Here is an 18,272-nt window from a genome sequence, read left to right on the forward strand (position 1 = left end):
ATATGTCTTAGTTCAGGAAAAAAACTCCAATAGATGCAGTTATATTTTTCATTTATGATAATGAAGAGAAGTGGTAAACCACGGAGGATGGGTAGTGGGAACCATCTGACTTGGTTGGCAGGCAATACAGACAATAAAAATTGTCTGTAGAGAATTTCAAAGCAATAATAAAAGCAACTAAAAGTCAGTCTGCTTTTTCTTGTCACCATGAGCAGGCAATTTAAACAAGGTCAGTGTAAAAATATTCCTCCCCACTGGGGATGGATGGCTCTTACCCACATCCCTTGACCCCTGCCCTGCCTTGGTTGTCTAACTGTAGAAAGAGGGTGGGGGCTGAAAAGAAAGAGAGAGGAGGAGTGGGGCACAAACAAGAGTAGGGAGTGGCCCTATGTATTTCAAATGTGGATCCTAATGTCGATTTTGCTATAGTTTTTGAAGAACTTTATATGCCATACTAAGGGATTTGGATATCTATCCTATAAATCAGGGTTTGGCAAACAATGACCCACAGGACAAATCTGGAATACTGCCTGCTTTTGTAAATAAAGCCTTGTTGGCTCACAGCCACGCATTTCTTTTTATGCATCATCCATGACTGCTTTAACCCTACAGTGGCAGAATTGAGTAATTGCAACAGATACTGTAAGACCACAAAGTCTAAAATGTAAGCTATCTGGCCCTGTACAGAAAAAGTTTATGTCCCCTACTATAAGTAATAGACAATTTTAATTATATTCAAGTACAATTATTTCCTATTTTGTTGGAACTAATCTACTCAGTTGTTGAATTATATATAATGGCCATTTTTTGTCACCAGCAATTTATATTAAATATTGACTGTTGTGTATTAATTCCTGGTTTATATATTTTAGCATTTTTGTGTGATTTAGGAGCAATCTATGGGAAAACTCATCCCTTCAACTAAATAATTGAGAATTTTTCTATTCTGTAAAGTGCCCTTGTTCATAGAGCAATGTTTAATCCTTGGGGATTCCACATTCTGCTTCTTTAGAAGTAACATAAAATATAGAAGGCAAATATGTACTTTATTTCTGCCCCTTTCCATGAATATATGTAGAATAAATGGTGATCTTATTGCTTACATAGTTTTGTGAATATATTTTACCTACCCCTGCAATATAGTGCTCATTATTTATGACATAGATACAGAAATAGAACTGTTGTGTTTATTAAAAAATACATGACAATTTAAATTTCAGAATAGATATCTTTCACATATTTCTTAACACAAAGTTTGCTAGTAATGGGTGTTATATAAACTTTAATTAGTTGTATTGGATGTTTTATCCTGGTTTCACTTGGAGTGTATATTGGATAGAATGATAGGAAACCAAAGCTCCCAGAGTATAAGGTATAAGGGATTGCTGTTATTTGATAGAATATTCTCAGAGAAGTACAAGTACCTAGAGTTTTACTAAACTTGACTTGGAGTTAGGCCTGTCCAGTCCTGATCTGCATTACTCATTAAGAGATTTATTTCATTATTCAGTCTTATAAATGGCATATTACAAATCTGGTTATTTTTTTCCTTTTAAAAGTATTGTCCTTTCCTGATTCATTTACTTTTAAATTAAGTACTGAACACTTATCACGTGTTCCGGTTTGCTAATGCTGCCATTATGCAAAATACCAGAAATGGATTGGCTTTTATAAAGGGGGTTTATTTGGTTGCAAAGTTACAGTCCTAAGGCCATCAAAGTGTCCAGGCAAAGGCATCAACAATAGGGTAACTTCACTGAAGGAAGGCTGATGGTGTCTGGGAAACCTCTGTTAGCTGGGAAGGCACATGGCAGGCATCTGTTGATCTCAGGTGGTGTTCCAGCTCCTCTCTCAGCTCCTGTGCATTCTTGGTTCTTTCTCCCAGTACATGTCTCTCTAAGTGCCTGGGGTTCCTGTCTTAGCATATCCTGGGGCAAACTCTGGGCTAGTATCTCCAAAGCATCAGCAAAAGTCTGCTTTCAATGGCCATCTCCAAAATGTCCCTCTGAGCTGCAGCACCAAGCTCCTTCTGTCTGAGCTCTTATAGGGCTCCAGTGATTTAAATAAGACCCACACTGAAGGAGAGGGGCCACACCTCCATGGAAATAATTCAGTCAGAGTTATCACCTATAACTGGGTGGGTCACATCTCCATGGAAACAACCTAATCCAAAGTTTCCAGCCTAATCAATGTGGATACATCTGCCCCCACCAGACTGCATTAAAGAATATGGCTTTTCCTGGGGGACATAATGTATACAAACTGGCACATCATGCATGAGGCTATTTGCTAAGCACAGAGGAATATTAAACTAGATGAAATCTTTTCCCCCAAAGGAATTTATGTTCTACATTTGAACAGCCCATGTCTTCAAATTTTACAACTGCTAAACTAAACTAAATGTTTTACCAGGGGATTCTGAGGAAAATGGCAGCCTGAGTGCTTATCAATTCTCCAGCTCCCAGTTGTTTCTCTTTTGAAGGGGATATCACTTATGTGTTCCCATTCTCAGAGAGGCTCAGCCTTTGGAGACCTGTGATTTCCTTGGGGATGTGGAGGAGGGATGGTATCCATCAGCTTGAGCAAAGTCCTGGTAGGATCTGCTATGTGATTGCTAGATCTTGAAGACTTGCAGGAAAGTTACAAGTAGAGAGGAGTCTGTCTCTTAAGCTTAGGATGACCTGGACAAGTCCTCAGTAGCTGGTATCTGGTCTTAGTTTTGTTCTATCAACATGTTAAATGTTGTTCAAAACTGTATACTCTTGTAGAAGAGATACAGAAAAAAAACAAAATGCAAATAGCAACATGGGAGGAAAACTGGATGGTCTTATATTGCAGCAAACTTACGTTGTAGTAAAATACAACCTCAAAGAGCATATGTGAAGATATAAACCAATAGATTCAAGGTGTCATTGAGAGTAACTATGTATGGAGTAATCAGGCTTATATATGATTTGAGAAAGCTTATGGGAAGAGCAATTGGATTTGAAAGCGATTTAAAGAGATCAGCTTAATGAAAGGTTTTGTTTAACTGACAGAACCTTAAAGAGATAATAATTTGAATGGAGCCAAACTAAATTTCATGGTAAAAGTTCACATTTTATGCAAGCACTTCAAGCCTGGACAAAATTGTACTGTCAGCATTAACCAAAAACCTTCCTGCTTTAGACTGAAACTTAAAATAGTTTCAAAATGTTTGTTTCATTCTTAATATTTGTTTCAAATTATGCTTTTTGTACTTTTTTATAATACTAAATCAACTAAGCAGGTTTTACTCATAAATCACATATACATAGGTATAATGATGATATTGCAGCAAGTCCAAATAAAAACTGCATTTTTTATGCCCTCACAAAATAAGGAAGCTTGATCACTGTCATGGAAATGCCCACCAAATAATAAAGTTTTCCCTGGGGACTTCAGAAATAGGGAAATATTTCTGAATTGAAATGCAGAACATGTTCTTTTTCAAAAGATTGATGCATTAAATATTTATGCAAACACATTAAATTGGCAAGTGTATGAAAACATTATTACATATTCATCACCTTCATGTCTCATCTTTTTGAAAAGAACTTCTTTCCTATAAAAATAAAATAGATGACTATAAGTTTTCCAAAGTTACACGTTTCAAATTTCATAAGATTGGATAGCTTTTTTTCAGAATTTATATTAATTCACATAATGAAATGAATGTTGAAGCTGGAAAAGGCTAATGATTTATTCAAAATAGAAGTGGTAAAGTGCTGTTTCATCATCAGCCTCTCTCCACAAAACCTGAACTGGAGCCTCCTAATTTGAAAGATGCTCCCTATAAGTGAATATTTACTTTGGAAAATAAATGAGCTCTTTTGGTCATGGAGTCATTTATCAAACAACTGGATTTGTGACAAAAGCCAAATGTAATAAAAGAATTAATGCATTTCCAAAGAACCTAACTTCTCCTAAAGTATAATAAATCCTGATTGTGTCCAAAATTTTACGGAGTTTGGAAAGTGTTATATAAATTAAAATTAAAATTGACTGCACCTTTCATTAAAAGCCAGAAAGCTGAAATTAATTTATTTATTCTAAAAAATTCATATTTAATATAAATTGCTTTATTATGGTGATAGTGTTCCTCATTCAAAACCTTTTTTCTTCCTTCCCCACTTCTTCCTTTTCTTGCTGAACTCTTTCCCCCATTTATGACAGCTTTTCCTTAATTAATTGTTTATTTGATTTTTATCACTCTTCTGTCACTATTTATCGCTAGATTTTTCTGCCTTTTCATCCTCCTGCCAATTTTCCACAAGCTTCTCTTAATCGCCTGTTGCTTCTGCTTACATTTCTATCATTTTACATTTTTTTTCTCGTCTTTGACTTCTTAAAGACTGTCACATTAATTTATTATTTTTTTCCACTTTGGATACTCAGAACCTCTGTTTTGATAGTCTGTTCATGGTGGCTACTCTGGGGTGGGATAGCAAGTCCTTGGTGTTGACTGTTTTAACTTGACTGTCCCTACCATACAACATAGTAAGAAAAATCAACCCAATAACATGGAAGGGATGGAGGAAGAAGAGAAAGAAAAAGAAGGTCAAAGATATGGCTAGAGGTGGCTGATTTTAAAAGGAATTCAGATTATTACTCTGGCTGAAATTGACCTCTCCTGTAAACCAAACCTCTGTTGCCTGTGTATGGCCAAGTCCTTGGGCTGCAGTGGCCCCTGTAGGCACTTTTCCTTTAATAAACAGACATATTCATTAAAGGCCCATCCCATGAACTACAGACATCTCCTGTATCCTCCAAATCCCTGAAGATTTCCAGGTTTTCATTTTTCCCGCTCAATATTTATTACTATTTCCATGCCACAGCTGAATTTTTTATTGCTTCTTTGTTTCTCGCCTTTTCCCTTTCCCACCTTCTCTCTCCCTCGGCATGGAACACATACACTTGTGTGCAATCCCTAAAGCACTATTCCTTCAAGAATTCTGCATGGAATAAACTCCTAATGATCAGGGGGGGATACAGGAAAGAGATTAAGCTCAGAACATCCAGCATAGATAATAACATAAAAGTAAAATGAATTATTTAGTTTGGCACTTTCTTGATCATACCTCTGTCCTCCTTGCCAGCTTGCATCCAGATTATTTTCTGCCTAGAGATTATTTCCCTTATCCTCCTCTTTTCCCCATTCAGAGATCCCCAAGCATATTTCCCAATGACCAGGAAAATAGTCTATATTCTTGCTACTTTATTATGCAGCAAATTTATTTAACATTCTATAACCACTCCATCCAAGTAGACTCCAGTATTCTTAACTTTCCCAGTCAGCTAATGGCCAATGGAAATATTTCCCTAATTTAATTTAAAAAAAATTATATAATTCTGTCCCCAGAATAATTCTGCAGTCCTTCTATGGCATTTTGAGCAAATGATAGCTAGATATAAATGACCTTTTTTTCTCATTAAATTCCCTACCCTTTAAAAATAGTTATAATAACATAACATTTTAAAATAGGGAAATATCATCAATAATATCAAAACCCAAATACAACTATATACATTTATACAAATGCCTTTAAAATCTTTGTTTTGTCTGTTTGTATATATATGTTTGTGTGTGTTTGTGTGTGTGTGAGTATAAATACATATATGTAATCCTGGTGTGCTTCCAGCTGTATATTCTGATTAATCTTAACATTTTATACTAAGCACTTACAATGTTTTAACATATTTTTGAATTTACTATTTTTCCTTTTTAATTTTAACTATTCAGAAAATGCTTAGTTATTGTCAAAAATGCAAAAAATAAAAAAAAAATCACCAGAAGTATAAAAATAAAACCAATTTTTGGACACATCCATCCTTTTTCTCATGTGATTATACCTATAAGTTTATATGTATCTATACCTGTAGCTATATATTCATTTACAGTTTTGATTATAAAAAACTTGAATTATACCATAAATATTACTCTACACCTGATGTTTTCACTTTTCTAGTGAATATTATGTTACATTTTTCATTTTAAATTATTTTATATAAATTAGTTTTGATGTACTATAAATTATCATTGGAGATTATTTTCACTACTAAAATGGGCACTATAATAAACATACTTTTGTTATATAAAGATGTATAACATGTGTACAATTATTTCTTTAGGTTTAATGTCCAAAGATGGATTGCTGGATCATAGAATTTGTATGTTGTGGCAGAGAGTGCTAGCCATCTACCAAAATCTCTTTTCCCAGCCTCACTTGCAGTGGCCATGTGACTGATTCTAGCCAATAGAATAGAAGAGTGTGACTCTTCTGTGCCATCTCTGGGCTAAGGTTATTAACAAGCGGATCTACTTCCTCCAGGCTGTCTTTTCCCTGGGCCAACTGCAGTCAACAGAAGATAAGTTCTGGGAGGACGACAGAGCCATAGACAAAAGAAACTGTGCCTCTTCATCACCATGTGTAGGAAACTGCTCCTTGACTGGACCAGGAACATCCATCTTGGATTGCTAGTTGTCTGAAAAATAAACTTCTATTGTGTTCGAGCCATTATGAATTTTTGAGCTTTTTTAAGTTAGTGCAGGCTGTTTTATTTTATATTTTTCAATACACTTGTTTTTAGAAGGTTTGATACAGATTTTTTTTTAAATTCAGTTTTATTGAGATATATTCACATACCATACAGTTTTATTGAGATTGTTTACATAACATACAATTATCCAAAAATCCAAAGTAAACAATCAATTGCCCATGGTACCATCATACAGCTGTGCATCCATCACTACAATTAAATTTTTTCCATTTTTAGATCACTTTCATTACTCCAAAAAAGAAGTAAAGGCATACAAAAAAAAAAGGAAACTCAAATCCTCCATACCCTTAACCACCTCCCCTCCATTATTGATTCATAGTTTTGGTATAGTACATTTGTTACTGTTAATGAAAGAATGTTAAAATACTAGTAACTGTAGTATATAGTTTGCAATAGGTATATGTTTTTCCTATATGCCCCTCTATTTATTAACTTCTAGTTCTAGTGTCATACATTTGTTCTAGTTCATGAGAGAGATTTCTAATATTTGTACAGTTAATCATGGACATTGTTCACCACAAGATTCACTGTTTTATATATCCCCATCTTTTAACCTCCAGCTTTCTTTCTGGTGACATATGTGACTCTGTGCTTTCTCTTTCCATCACATTCCTACACCATTAAGCACTGCTAGTTATTCTCACAACATGCTACTGTCACCCCTGTCCATTTGAGTTCATCCTGGTTGAATGTTCTGCTCATAATAAGCAACCACTCCCCATTCTTTAGCCTCGTTCTATATCCTGATAACTTACATTTCATGTCTATGAGTTTACATATCATAATTAGTTCATATCAGTGAGACCCTGCAATATTTGTCCTTATGTGTCTGTCTTATTTCACTCAATACAGTGCCCTCAAGGTTTCTTCATCAACCCATTTTTTTAAGATGGTTTTTTCACACACCATACATTCTGTCCTAAGTAAACAATCGAAGGTTCCCTGTATAGTCACATATTTATGTATTCACCACCATTGCCACCATCGTCCACTAAGGACTTCTCCATTTCTTCCCCAAAGGAGGAAGAAGAGTCAAAGAAGGTAGAGAGACAAGAGAAAAAGAAAAAAAAAAGGAGAGAAACAAAACAAAACAAAACATGACAGCTAGGAAGCACCAAAAGGAAAGATAGCATTAAACTAACGTAGAATAAAGAGTCAGACAACATCACCAATGCCAAGAGTCCCATACCCTTTGCCTATATCCCCACCCCCATATGCCTTTAGCTTTGGTATATTGCCTATGTTATTTTAAAGGAAGCATAATACACTGTTTCTGTTAACTATAGTCTCTAGCTTCCATTGATTGTATTTTTCCCCCAATCCTGCCCCATTTTTAAGACCTTGCAATGTTGACATTCATTTGTTCTCCCTCATGTAAAAACATATTTGTACCTTTTATCACAATCTTTGAGTACCCTAGGTTTCACTGAGTTATACAGTTCCAGTCTTTATCTTTCCTCTTTCCTTCTGGTGTCCCACATGCTCCTAACCTTCCTCTTTCAACCATACTCAGAGTCATCTTTGTTCAGTGTACTTACATTGCTGTGCTACTGTCTCCCCAAATTGTGTTCCAAACCTCTCACTCCTGTCTTTTCCTTTCTGTCTGTAGTGCTCCTTTTAGTGTTTCCTGCAGAGCATGTGTCTTGTTCACAAACTCTGTCATTGTCTGTTTGTCAGAGAATATTTTAAACTCTCCCTCATATTTGAAGGACAGTTTTGCTGGATATAGGATTCTTGGTTGGTGGTTTTTCTCTTTCAGTATCTTAAATATATAACCCCGCTTCCTTCTTGCCTCCATGGTTTCTATTGAGAAATCCGCACAGTCTTATCAAGCTTCCTTTGTATGTGATGGATCACTTTTCTCTTGCTGCTTTCAGGATTCTCTTTTTATCTTTGATGTTTGATAATCTGATTATTAAGTGTCTCGAAATAGGCCTTTTTGGATCTATTCTGTTTAGGGTATGCTGTGCTTCTTGCATCTGTAATTTTATGTCTTTCATAAGAGATGGGAAGTTTTCATTGATTATTTTCTCTATTATTGCTTCTGCCCCTTTTCCCTTCTCTTCTCCTTCTGGGACACCCATGACACATACATTCCTGCATTTCATTTTGTCCTTAAGTTCTTGGAGATGTTGCTCGTATTTTTCCATTCTTTTACCCATCTGTTCTTTTGTTTGTAGTCTTTCAGGTGCCTTGTTCTCCAGTTCCTGAGTCTTTTCTTCTGCCTCTTGAGATCTGCTGTTGTATGTCTCCATTGTGTCTTTCATCTCTTGTGTTGTGCCTTTCATTCCCGTAGATTCTGTCGGTTGTTTTTTAGAACTTTCCATTTCTACCTTATGTATGCCCAGTGTTTGCATTATACACTTCATTTCTTTTGCCATATCTTCCCTAAACTTTTTGAATTGATTTAGTATTAGTTGTTTAAATTCCTGTATCTCAGTTGAAGTGTAAGGTTTTTCCTTTGACTGGGCATAACTTCATTTTTCTTAGTGTAGGTTGTAGTTTTCTGTCATCCAGGCATCTGGTTTCCTTGGTTACCCCAATCAGGTTTTCCCAGACCAGAACAGGCTCAGGTCTTAGAAAGAGATAATAGTATCATGTCTCCCTGAGGATTTCTTAAATTGATACACCCTGTGAGGCCTCAAATCACTGTGCTTTTCTGCCCAGCAGGTGGTGCCTGTCAGCCTGTAGCTCCAGACTGGTATAAGGAGGTGTGGTGTGTAGCTGTTTTCCCCCAGGCTCTGGGGTCTGGTTCTGAATGGAAGGTGGTCATAGAGCTTGGCACCGCTTCTTTCCTCTTAGGAAAATACAGCCCCTAGGGAGAGGTTATTAGCATTTGAATAGTCTCTGACTCTGCTATCTCTGCCCTTGTCTGAGTCTGTGTGTTGGGAATTGAAAATGGCTGAAGCTTTCTCCACTGAGCCAAAAAAGGGACAGAAAGCCCCCCTTCACGGTTAGTGTGTGGACCCCCTCACTTTCACCTGTTGGCCACAAACAGCACCTGGTCCTCTGGGCTCCCCCTCCCTCCCAGAGAGGTCCTCTGGCTCTTCAAGGTCAGTTGTCACCAAAAGTCTCTGCCTGCTTGTTGGGGATTTGTAGCTTGTAGCGAGCAGTCCACACTTGTTAATTAAAACCCCAGTTGGAGCACAGCTGAGCTATATTTGCTCCCTGGGAGAGAGGTGGTCTCTAGCACCATGAGGCTTTGCAGTTTGGGCCACGGGGGGAGGGGACTTCTGGCTTGGATCTGCAGTTTTTACCTACAGATTTTATGCTGCGATCTTGGGCATTCCTCCCAATTCCGGTTGGTGTAGGACGAGTGGATGGTCATGTGTGTCCCCCCACAGTTATTCCAGATTATTTACTAGTTGTTCCTGGTTGTTTATTAGTTTTTCTGGGGGGACTGACTAGCTTTCACTCCTCTCTATGCCGCCATCTCTTCCTTGATGCACATTTTTAAATTACATGTCACAAACACCTGGAGGTGAGCATATCTTCAGACCCTGCTGTATCTTAACCAAGATTATACTGACAAAAGGTAAAATATTTACTGTCTGTTTTAATATTTACTAGAAAAATGTCTGCTAACACATTCTATTGATTCTCCTATATATTTGTTTTCCCCATGAACATTATAATCACATCAATTTTCCTAAAAATTCCAAAATGCAATTTTGAAGGCTGCAGCTGATGCAAATTATTAATTTAAGCATTCTTCCATCAGTAAACTTTATGTTTTTCTAATTATTTATTGTTATATTGCTGTGATAAACAGTTTTGTACATATAGCTTCCCTGAAGCTAAATTATTTCCTTATATGAAATTCCCAGAAATGTGGGTATTCAGAGAAATGGTAGAAATAAATCTACAGCTCTTCAAACTGCAGAGCAGTTTGCCTTTTATAAGGGTTTTATCAAGATAGTCTCATCAGAGTACAGAGTAAACCAGTTTGACACTAACATCATTGTCATTGGATTTTGATATGAACATTAATTATTTTCAATACAAAGGGAATAAAATGCTACTTCAAAGTTAATTTAATTGCATTTCTTTGGTACCAAAATTGGAGTTTATATGAATTTTTAAATACATTTAAATTCCTTTTATGTAAATTATTTACAGTCTTTGTCCACTTAATTTTGGGGGTCAGAAGTAAAGAAATGTTATGTATTTTACAGAATGATCATTCTTTTGGCAGTCTATATTTAATTGAATTTTCTATGATTTGTTTCCACTTAATTTAACAATCCATTGGGAATTTAGATTGATGTAGGATGTGTGAGCTGTGTATCTAAATTAATTTTTATAGGTTGCTCAGTAATTATTTATTTATTTGTTCTTAATTTCCCTTCTCCATTATCTTAAGATGTTGCACATGTTACATAAAAATTTCTGCAATAAACTTCCTTTCAAATATGTCCACTATATTCTATTTATCCTCATACATAGCAAACAAGCATGCTGTTTGATTCTCACTGTTTTAAAATGTGGCTTGATATCTGGTAGAGTTGGCAGCTTGAACTCAGAATTACACTATTAAAAATACTTTTTTTCTTCCTTCCCATTATTTTTGAATTTTAAAGCTTTGGTAAATGCAAGAAAACAATTGGGGGGACTATTTTATTTTAATGAGAATTGTGCAAACTCCACAAAGCAAATTAGGTAAAAGTACTTTTTTAGAAATACTATTCAATAGGCCACTCTTCTCATTATAGGGGAATCATAAACTATTCAGCGTATTTTGCATATTAAAATAGTTAAATTTTTAATGAGAGCTAAGAAATATGTGATTATTTATTGCCTAAAATAAAAGTAAAAAAATAGTACTACGTGAAAAACTATCCTTTGTTTTTATATGAGAAAATACAGAGATACTGCAGGAATTTTGCCTCGCTTGAAATATCAGCAGGTGAATGGCCATCGCCCCTGACAATTGCAGTGGTCTTACCGTCTGCATTTCCTTTACTATGAAAGTCTGGAAACCTTCAAGAAGATTCAATACAATAGCTTACATAGCTCAGGGTTAAAATTAAATTTTCCATATTTCAAGAAATCAGGAAATGTACCTTTATTGGGGAGGAATGAAAATATATTTATATCTGGAAGTTAATTAGATATTATGTTTTATAACCAATATGGTCTAATTCACACCAAAAGTATTTTATGAAAAAAATAAAGATTTAAATGTTCTTTAAGACCTTTTTGTCCCAGCAATTTGCCTATGCAGTTGATTTATGTGAAACCTGATTAATGATAACAAAAGAAATAGTTTTACCAGGTAGAAGGAGATGAAAAAATATCCTTATAAAAGAACACTTTATAGGTTAAACATTTCAACAAGTGTTCATTGAACTTTTGCAACATAAAAAAACCTGTGTGAAATGGTACTGAGATAACTTATTAACCAGTGTTTATTAGCTTGATTCGTTTACCCCCGTCATAACTTTTCTAGGACAAAGGCCTGCAGTCCCACTTCTTTCTAGAAACTGCACAATAACAAGCTTAGCATCATTTGACAGCACAAATGTAAACACTGCAAATCAATTCATCTAAATGAAATGAAATATGAAAATAAATTAGTACAAGCTCATGTTGTTTTATATATTATTAAATTGCTAGCTTACATTCTGGGTTTTCTTTGAAAGCATGGACACCTTGGAAAAGACCAGATCCATTTTGCAGTTCACTTAAGATTTTTATGTGGCTGGTGACATTAAATAGTTTTTCTGTGCCTCCTATATAATATGAAATATAAGAGCTCTGGTCATGTGATATGAAAAATTTAAATTTGATTTTATATTTGAAATGCAAAAGGTAGTATAAATTATATTAATTAAAATGATATTACTAGAGTTATGGGATGTACATATGGAATGAATGTATACCAGAGTTCATTTAGTTTAACTATGGCTCTTGACTCAGGTACAGAGATTCAACACAGTCCTTATTCTGGTTCAGTAACAATGGATTTTTGTAATTACAGGAAAAGGCCTGTGACATATTCAAAATATTTACTTGTAATAAGGGCCTGCTTCATAGGCCTGAGATCTGCCTGGTCACTCAGGGACCCACACTGAGAAGGGCCCCATACTTAGTTTAATGTCGCTTTTTTGAAATTCTTAATAATTATGTGGCCTGTCCTGCCAGTAACCAAATACTACATAGAAAATTCCCAGTATTTGGAGTATCAGTTTACTTTAACGGAAAAACTTCAGTCCTCTGCAAAAATACATGTGAGATAGTCTCTCTTCTCCTATACTTTATCTTCAAAGTTCTAAAAGAGAAATGATCAGGGGTGCGACTGGCAGTATAGACAACTGTTTCATTTTTTGTTTTTTACTGATCACATGCCTTGATTTTTGACTCCAACTTTTACAGTTTTCTTACTTTTAGAAAAGTTTTTATTAATAATGTAATAATGCTGTGAATATTGTCACAACTATAGGTTACATACATGGTGTATTTTTCCCCCACTGACAGAAAAAAAAAAATAGTAACACAACAAACATCCTCATACCCTTTACCTGGATTTACTAATTATTAAAATTTGGCACTATTTGTTTTGTCTTTCTGTATTCATTTACACACACACATATTTTTCTCTTTATGCATTTAAACAGTTTTCTTCTCTATCATTTGAAAGTAAGTACAGTCATTTTGATATTTCATCCCTAAATACTTCAGCATTTGTCTCTTAAATCAAGGAAATTCTCCTGCATAATCTCATATCATCTAAGATATTTAAACTTGATGAAAATATTATCTAAAATTATTCAAATTCAAAGTTCTCCAATTATCTCTCAGATATCCTTTATAGGTTTTTTTTTAAATTTTAAATCTTGCACCAAATCCAGAATCATGCATTACATTTGGTTGACATGTCTCTAATTTAGTAAAAATATTCATGTGTGCCATTTTTCTTCAAGAGGATTTTAAACTTGATGAAGGTAGGAGCCCCTGTGGCTTAAACTTCTTTGATCATCCAAGAAAGCAGAATCATACAGGATAAAAGGAAAAGTGATATAAAAGGTGCAGGCTTTGAGTCATATATGCATGAACCCTAGCTCTGTCACTTAGCTGTGTGACCTGAGATATACTCATTTATTTCCGACAATTTTCTTGAGATATAGTCACATGCCATACAGTCATCCAAAGTGTATGATCAGTTGTTCACAGTATCATCATATAGTCATGCATTCATCACCACAATCAATTTTTGAACATTTTCATTACTCCAAAAAAAGATAATAAAAATAAAAATAAAAGTAAAAAGAACACCCAAAACATCACATCCATACCCCACCCCCCCATTATTCATTTACCTTTTTGTCCCCACTTGTCTACTCCTCTGTCCACACACTGGATAAAGGGACTGTGAGCCACAAGGTTTGCATAATCACATGGTCACACCATATAAGCTATATACTTACGCAATAGTCGTCAAGAATCAAGTCTGCTGGGTTGCAGTTCAACAGTTTCAGATTATTTCCTGACTATTCTAATATAAAAACTGAAAAGGGATATCTATATAATGCATAAGAATAACCTCCAGAATGACCTTTTGACTCCATTTCAAATCTTTCAGTCACTGAAGCTTTATTTTGTTTCATTTTCTTCTGCCTTTTCGTCAAGAAGGCTTTCTAGAACCCATGATGCCAGGGCCAGGCTCATCCCTGGAGTCATGTCCCATGTTGCTAGGGCGATTTACACCCCTGGGAGTCATGTCCCACATAGGGGGGAGGGCAGCGAGTCCACCTGCCAAGTTGGCTTAGAGAGAGAGAGGCCACATCTGAACAACAAAGAGGTTCTCTGGGGGTGACTCTTGGGCACAATTATAAATAGGCTTAGCCTCTCCTTTGCATTAACAGGCTTCATAATGGCAAGCCCCAAGATTGAGGGCTTTTCCTACTTAACTGGTAGTACCCAATGCTTGCGAGAATTTAAGGAATTCCCCAGGTGGGTAAAGTTAATATTTCCACATTTTTCACCAATCCCTCAAGGGGGCTTTTCAAATACTTTTTTATTGCTTGCCCAAATTAGTCTGGCATGTATCAGGGCTTCACACTAATCTGTACAAACAAACCAGATCTCATTTCCTATTCAAGGTTCCATGTAATTATGGTGTTTGAATAAACTGACCATAAAAGTTAAATTATATAGCATGCTACAGAAAATATAGATTTCTACCAAATAAACATCTCTTCCTTTGGTCTCACACAGAAGTTGAAGTTTTAAAACACAGTCAATATCATCTTTTACCCTTTAGTCTGATTTACCTTAGTCCTAACCAAGTCCATTTTGTTCATATCTCTAATTGAAGTCTGATCTCTTTTTCATCTTCTTTAACAGTTGCTGTGTGGGGTAATGCTGACGTTTATAGCTGCTGAACTCTGGCTCTGAGTCTCAGGTGTCACAGAGATACCCGAAGTTCCAGGGACCAACCAGGCTGTACATGAACAGCTCAGCATCTCAGAATTTAGAAATAACTGTTACAACTTAGGAATAGATGTAGCTGCTCTAAGAGTTTACAATCTAGGAACCTTTACAATAAACCTCCCCCTGATAACTTAGGCTCTCAGATTTAGTTTTCAGAGTTTGCACATTATAGTTAGTCCATATTAGTGAGGTGTTATAATGTCTTTTTATTTCTGGCTTATTTCACTCAGCATACTGTCCTTAGGTTCATTTACCTAGTTGCATACCTCACAACCTCATTCCTTCTTGCAACCCCTCAATAGTCCATTGTATGTGTACACCACATTTTGCCCTTCATCAGTTGCTACACCCTAGGCCACCTCCATCCAGTGCAAATCATGAATACACTGCATAAACACCAGTGTGCAAATGTCCATTTTTGTCCCTGCTCCCAGTTCTTTCAAGGATATACCTAATAACAGTGTTGCAGGATCTTATGCCAGCCTAAGCCTCCTGTGGAACCACCACACTGTCCTCCAGCTGAGCTGCACCATTCTACTTCCCCACCAGTGATGATTAGATACATCCCTCTCTCCACATTTTCTCCAGCACTTGTATCCCTCTGTTTATTTTTTAAACATTCCATCCTGAGTAAACAATCAGTGGTTCCTGTTATAATCCCATAGTTTTGCATTCACTACCACGTAGACACAATGTTAATTCTCTGAGCTTCAGTCTCTTTTTCTATAACAATTAGAATAATGTTACCTACATTACAGCAATGTAGTGAGATGAAATGATATAATGAAAATAAAGTACCTGGCATATGGATGGCACTCCATAAATATTGCCTCTCTTTACTTTCTTCCCTTACATTTCAATATATACTGATGGTATGTTTTTATTTATTCTTTGTTTGTTTTGTTATGTTTGTTTTTGCTGTTATGTTGTTTTGCAGTATGCAGTATGGGATATTAGAGAAAAAAGGGGGCAAAATTTTTGTCTGCTGGTCTTAAGCACCTATAGGGCTTATATCATCTCCAAAGTGATGAGAACAGATTTTGTAATGTTTCAAGCATATTGAGATTCATTTTAAATTTGAAAAACATATACTGCCAGGTTATGTTTTAAAGCTATGGCATCTGGAAATTAAGATACAGTAAAGCATGAAAAAGTTACTTTTATTTAAGTGAATGTTTCCTACCCTTGAATATGATGTGTAAATTTCAGGGAAAAGCAGAAGAGAGTTGGAGCCACAGTGAATTACACTACTGTCCTTGCTTGACTTTCTCACATTCTGCGAGCCAGCAGACATGATGGTGGACACATTTATTGACATTTGCTGGCAGCAAGGCTCTCTTCTCTTTCTACGGTTTTGTTAAGCTGGCCCCATGGCTTTGGAAACAGTGAAACTGAAGCACTGAAATATCATGTGACCAGCAGGCACACAGTGTTTTCCTTTCTACATGATTCTATCTATCTGAAGCCTTCTTATGCCTCCTGTACTTCTGGGACTCTTCCTTGAGAAGAGCAAGGAGTGCACAGTGGAATTGGGGACTCTACAGTTTGAGAAGACTTGGTTTGATTGATTGGAACTCTTTTTGTTTGGAATCTTTCACTGTGGGGAGGCTGGGCTTTTCACTTGATGACTTAGGACCACATCAGTGTCAATATTTTCATTATGGTGTAGTTTTAATTAACTGGAGCCATTGAACTGAAGCCATATTTTACTTTAAGACATATCTTGGAAATCACTTTTTAAATAAATCCACGAAATCTGTTATATATCTTATCATTTGCCCTGTATTTCACAGATCAGAGTACACATTTCGCTGTCTAACTTACTAGTGTCTTTTTGCAAAATTAGTCATCAAATCTAAGTCCAAGGGAACATTATCCTCAATTGTTTCCTTGACTGATTAAATCATTGTCCTCTCTTTATTATTTGATTTGCTAGGAGGCAGTACTCAAAACATGGTATCTTTTGTTTTAAGTGATCACTTTCTCCTCACTTTTTATCCCTGATGTGTTCATTTCAGGGGAAAACATTACTATCTTTTGCTATAAAACTGTGCCTGCTTCCTTCCTTCCCTCCTTCTTTGTTCCCTCCCTCCCTCCTTCTTTCCTCCCTCCCTCCCTTCTTTCCTTCCTTCCTGCCTTCCTTCCTTCCTTCCTTCCCTCCTTCCTTCTTTCTTTCTTTCCCAGATTGCATGTAAGCAGGAATAGGACCTCATGTCTGGAAGTTTGTGCTTACGTTCAGATTTACCACTGTGAAAATGCTAAAAGTCTTCACCTCATTACCGTGAGTTCCTATGCTTTTTTATGCAGATAAAAAAAAAAAAAAAACATTTGTAAGAAACTGATTTGAAATAGAAGCTATCTGTAGTAGATCCTTTGAAGAACAGCCAAGACTTAGAAGAAAGAGGGCTTGGTAGATGAGACCATGCAGCAGGGGCAACTTGGAATCAAGCACATTATGGTAATCTCCAACATCTCAGTTGTACCCAGTATCTTTCCTTCAGTGAGCAGAAAATAGTCCCAGGGATGTTCTTCCCTGTGGTTTCAGTTTGAGTTAGGATCAGAGGCTGACTGAAGGCCAACACAAAAAATGAATAGCCCTATTTGAATATATAAGCTGAGTTAGATATTAGTGTGGCAGGTTGAATTATGTACTCCGAAAAGCACATGTTCTTAACCTGCATCCTGGGGATGTGAACCCATTGTAAATAGGACCTCTTGAAGATTCATTTTTTGTTAAGAAGCAGCCAACTGAATGACGGTGGCCCCAAACCCAGATTACTATAGTCCTTTATAAGCAGAAGAAATTCAGACGTAGGAGAGAACCATGGGAAGGAGCCAGAAGCTGAAAGTCAGGGAACCAGGAAGAGAAAAGAGAGGACATAGATATGTAATGGAAAATCCAAGTAACATGATTCCAGCCAGCTAGAATGCTGCTGACCCTGGGAGGAAGTAAGTCTTCCAGTCCCCCAAAACTGAGCCAATAAATAACCATTGTTTAAGCCAACCCCACTGTGTAGTATTTGTCATAGCTGCCCGGATACTAAGACAGTCAATTGAAAAACATTTCTTTTTTATACTTCAAAACTCTAAACCTCTGTCCAGCTAAAATATTAGGGTAAAATTGATAAGAACTATTTTTTAAAAGCCAATATGAGGAAAAGGATGTGGTTACTAAACCACTAAGACATTTTAAAATAAAATAAATTAGAAGTGTTTGGGAAACAAAAAATATACTAAAATCATAGTTTCTAATATTTTCA

Source organism: Choloepus didactylus, chromosome 5, assembly GCF_015220235.1.
Source record: "Choloepus didactylus isolate mChoDid1 chromosome 5, mChoDid1.pri, whole genome shotgun sequence".
Taxonomy (NCBI): Eukaryota; Metazoa; Chordata; class Mammalia; order Pilosa; family Megalonychidae; genus Choloepus; species Choloepus didactylus.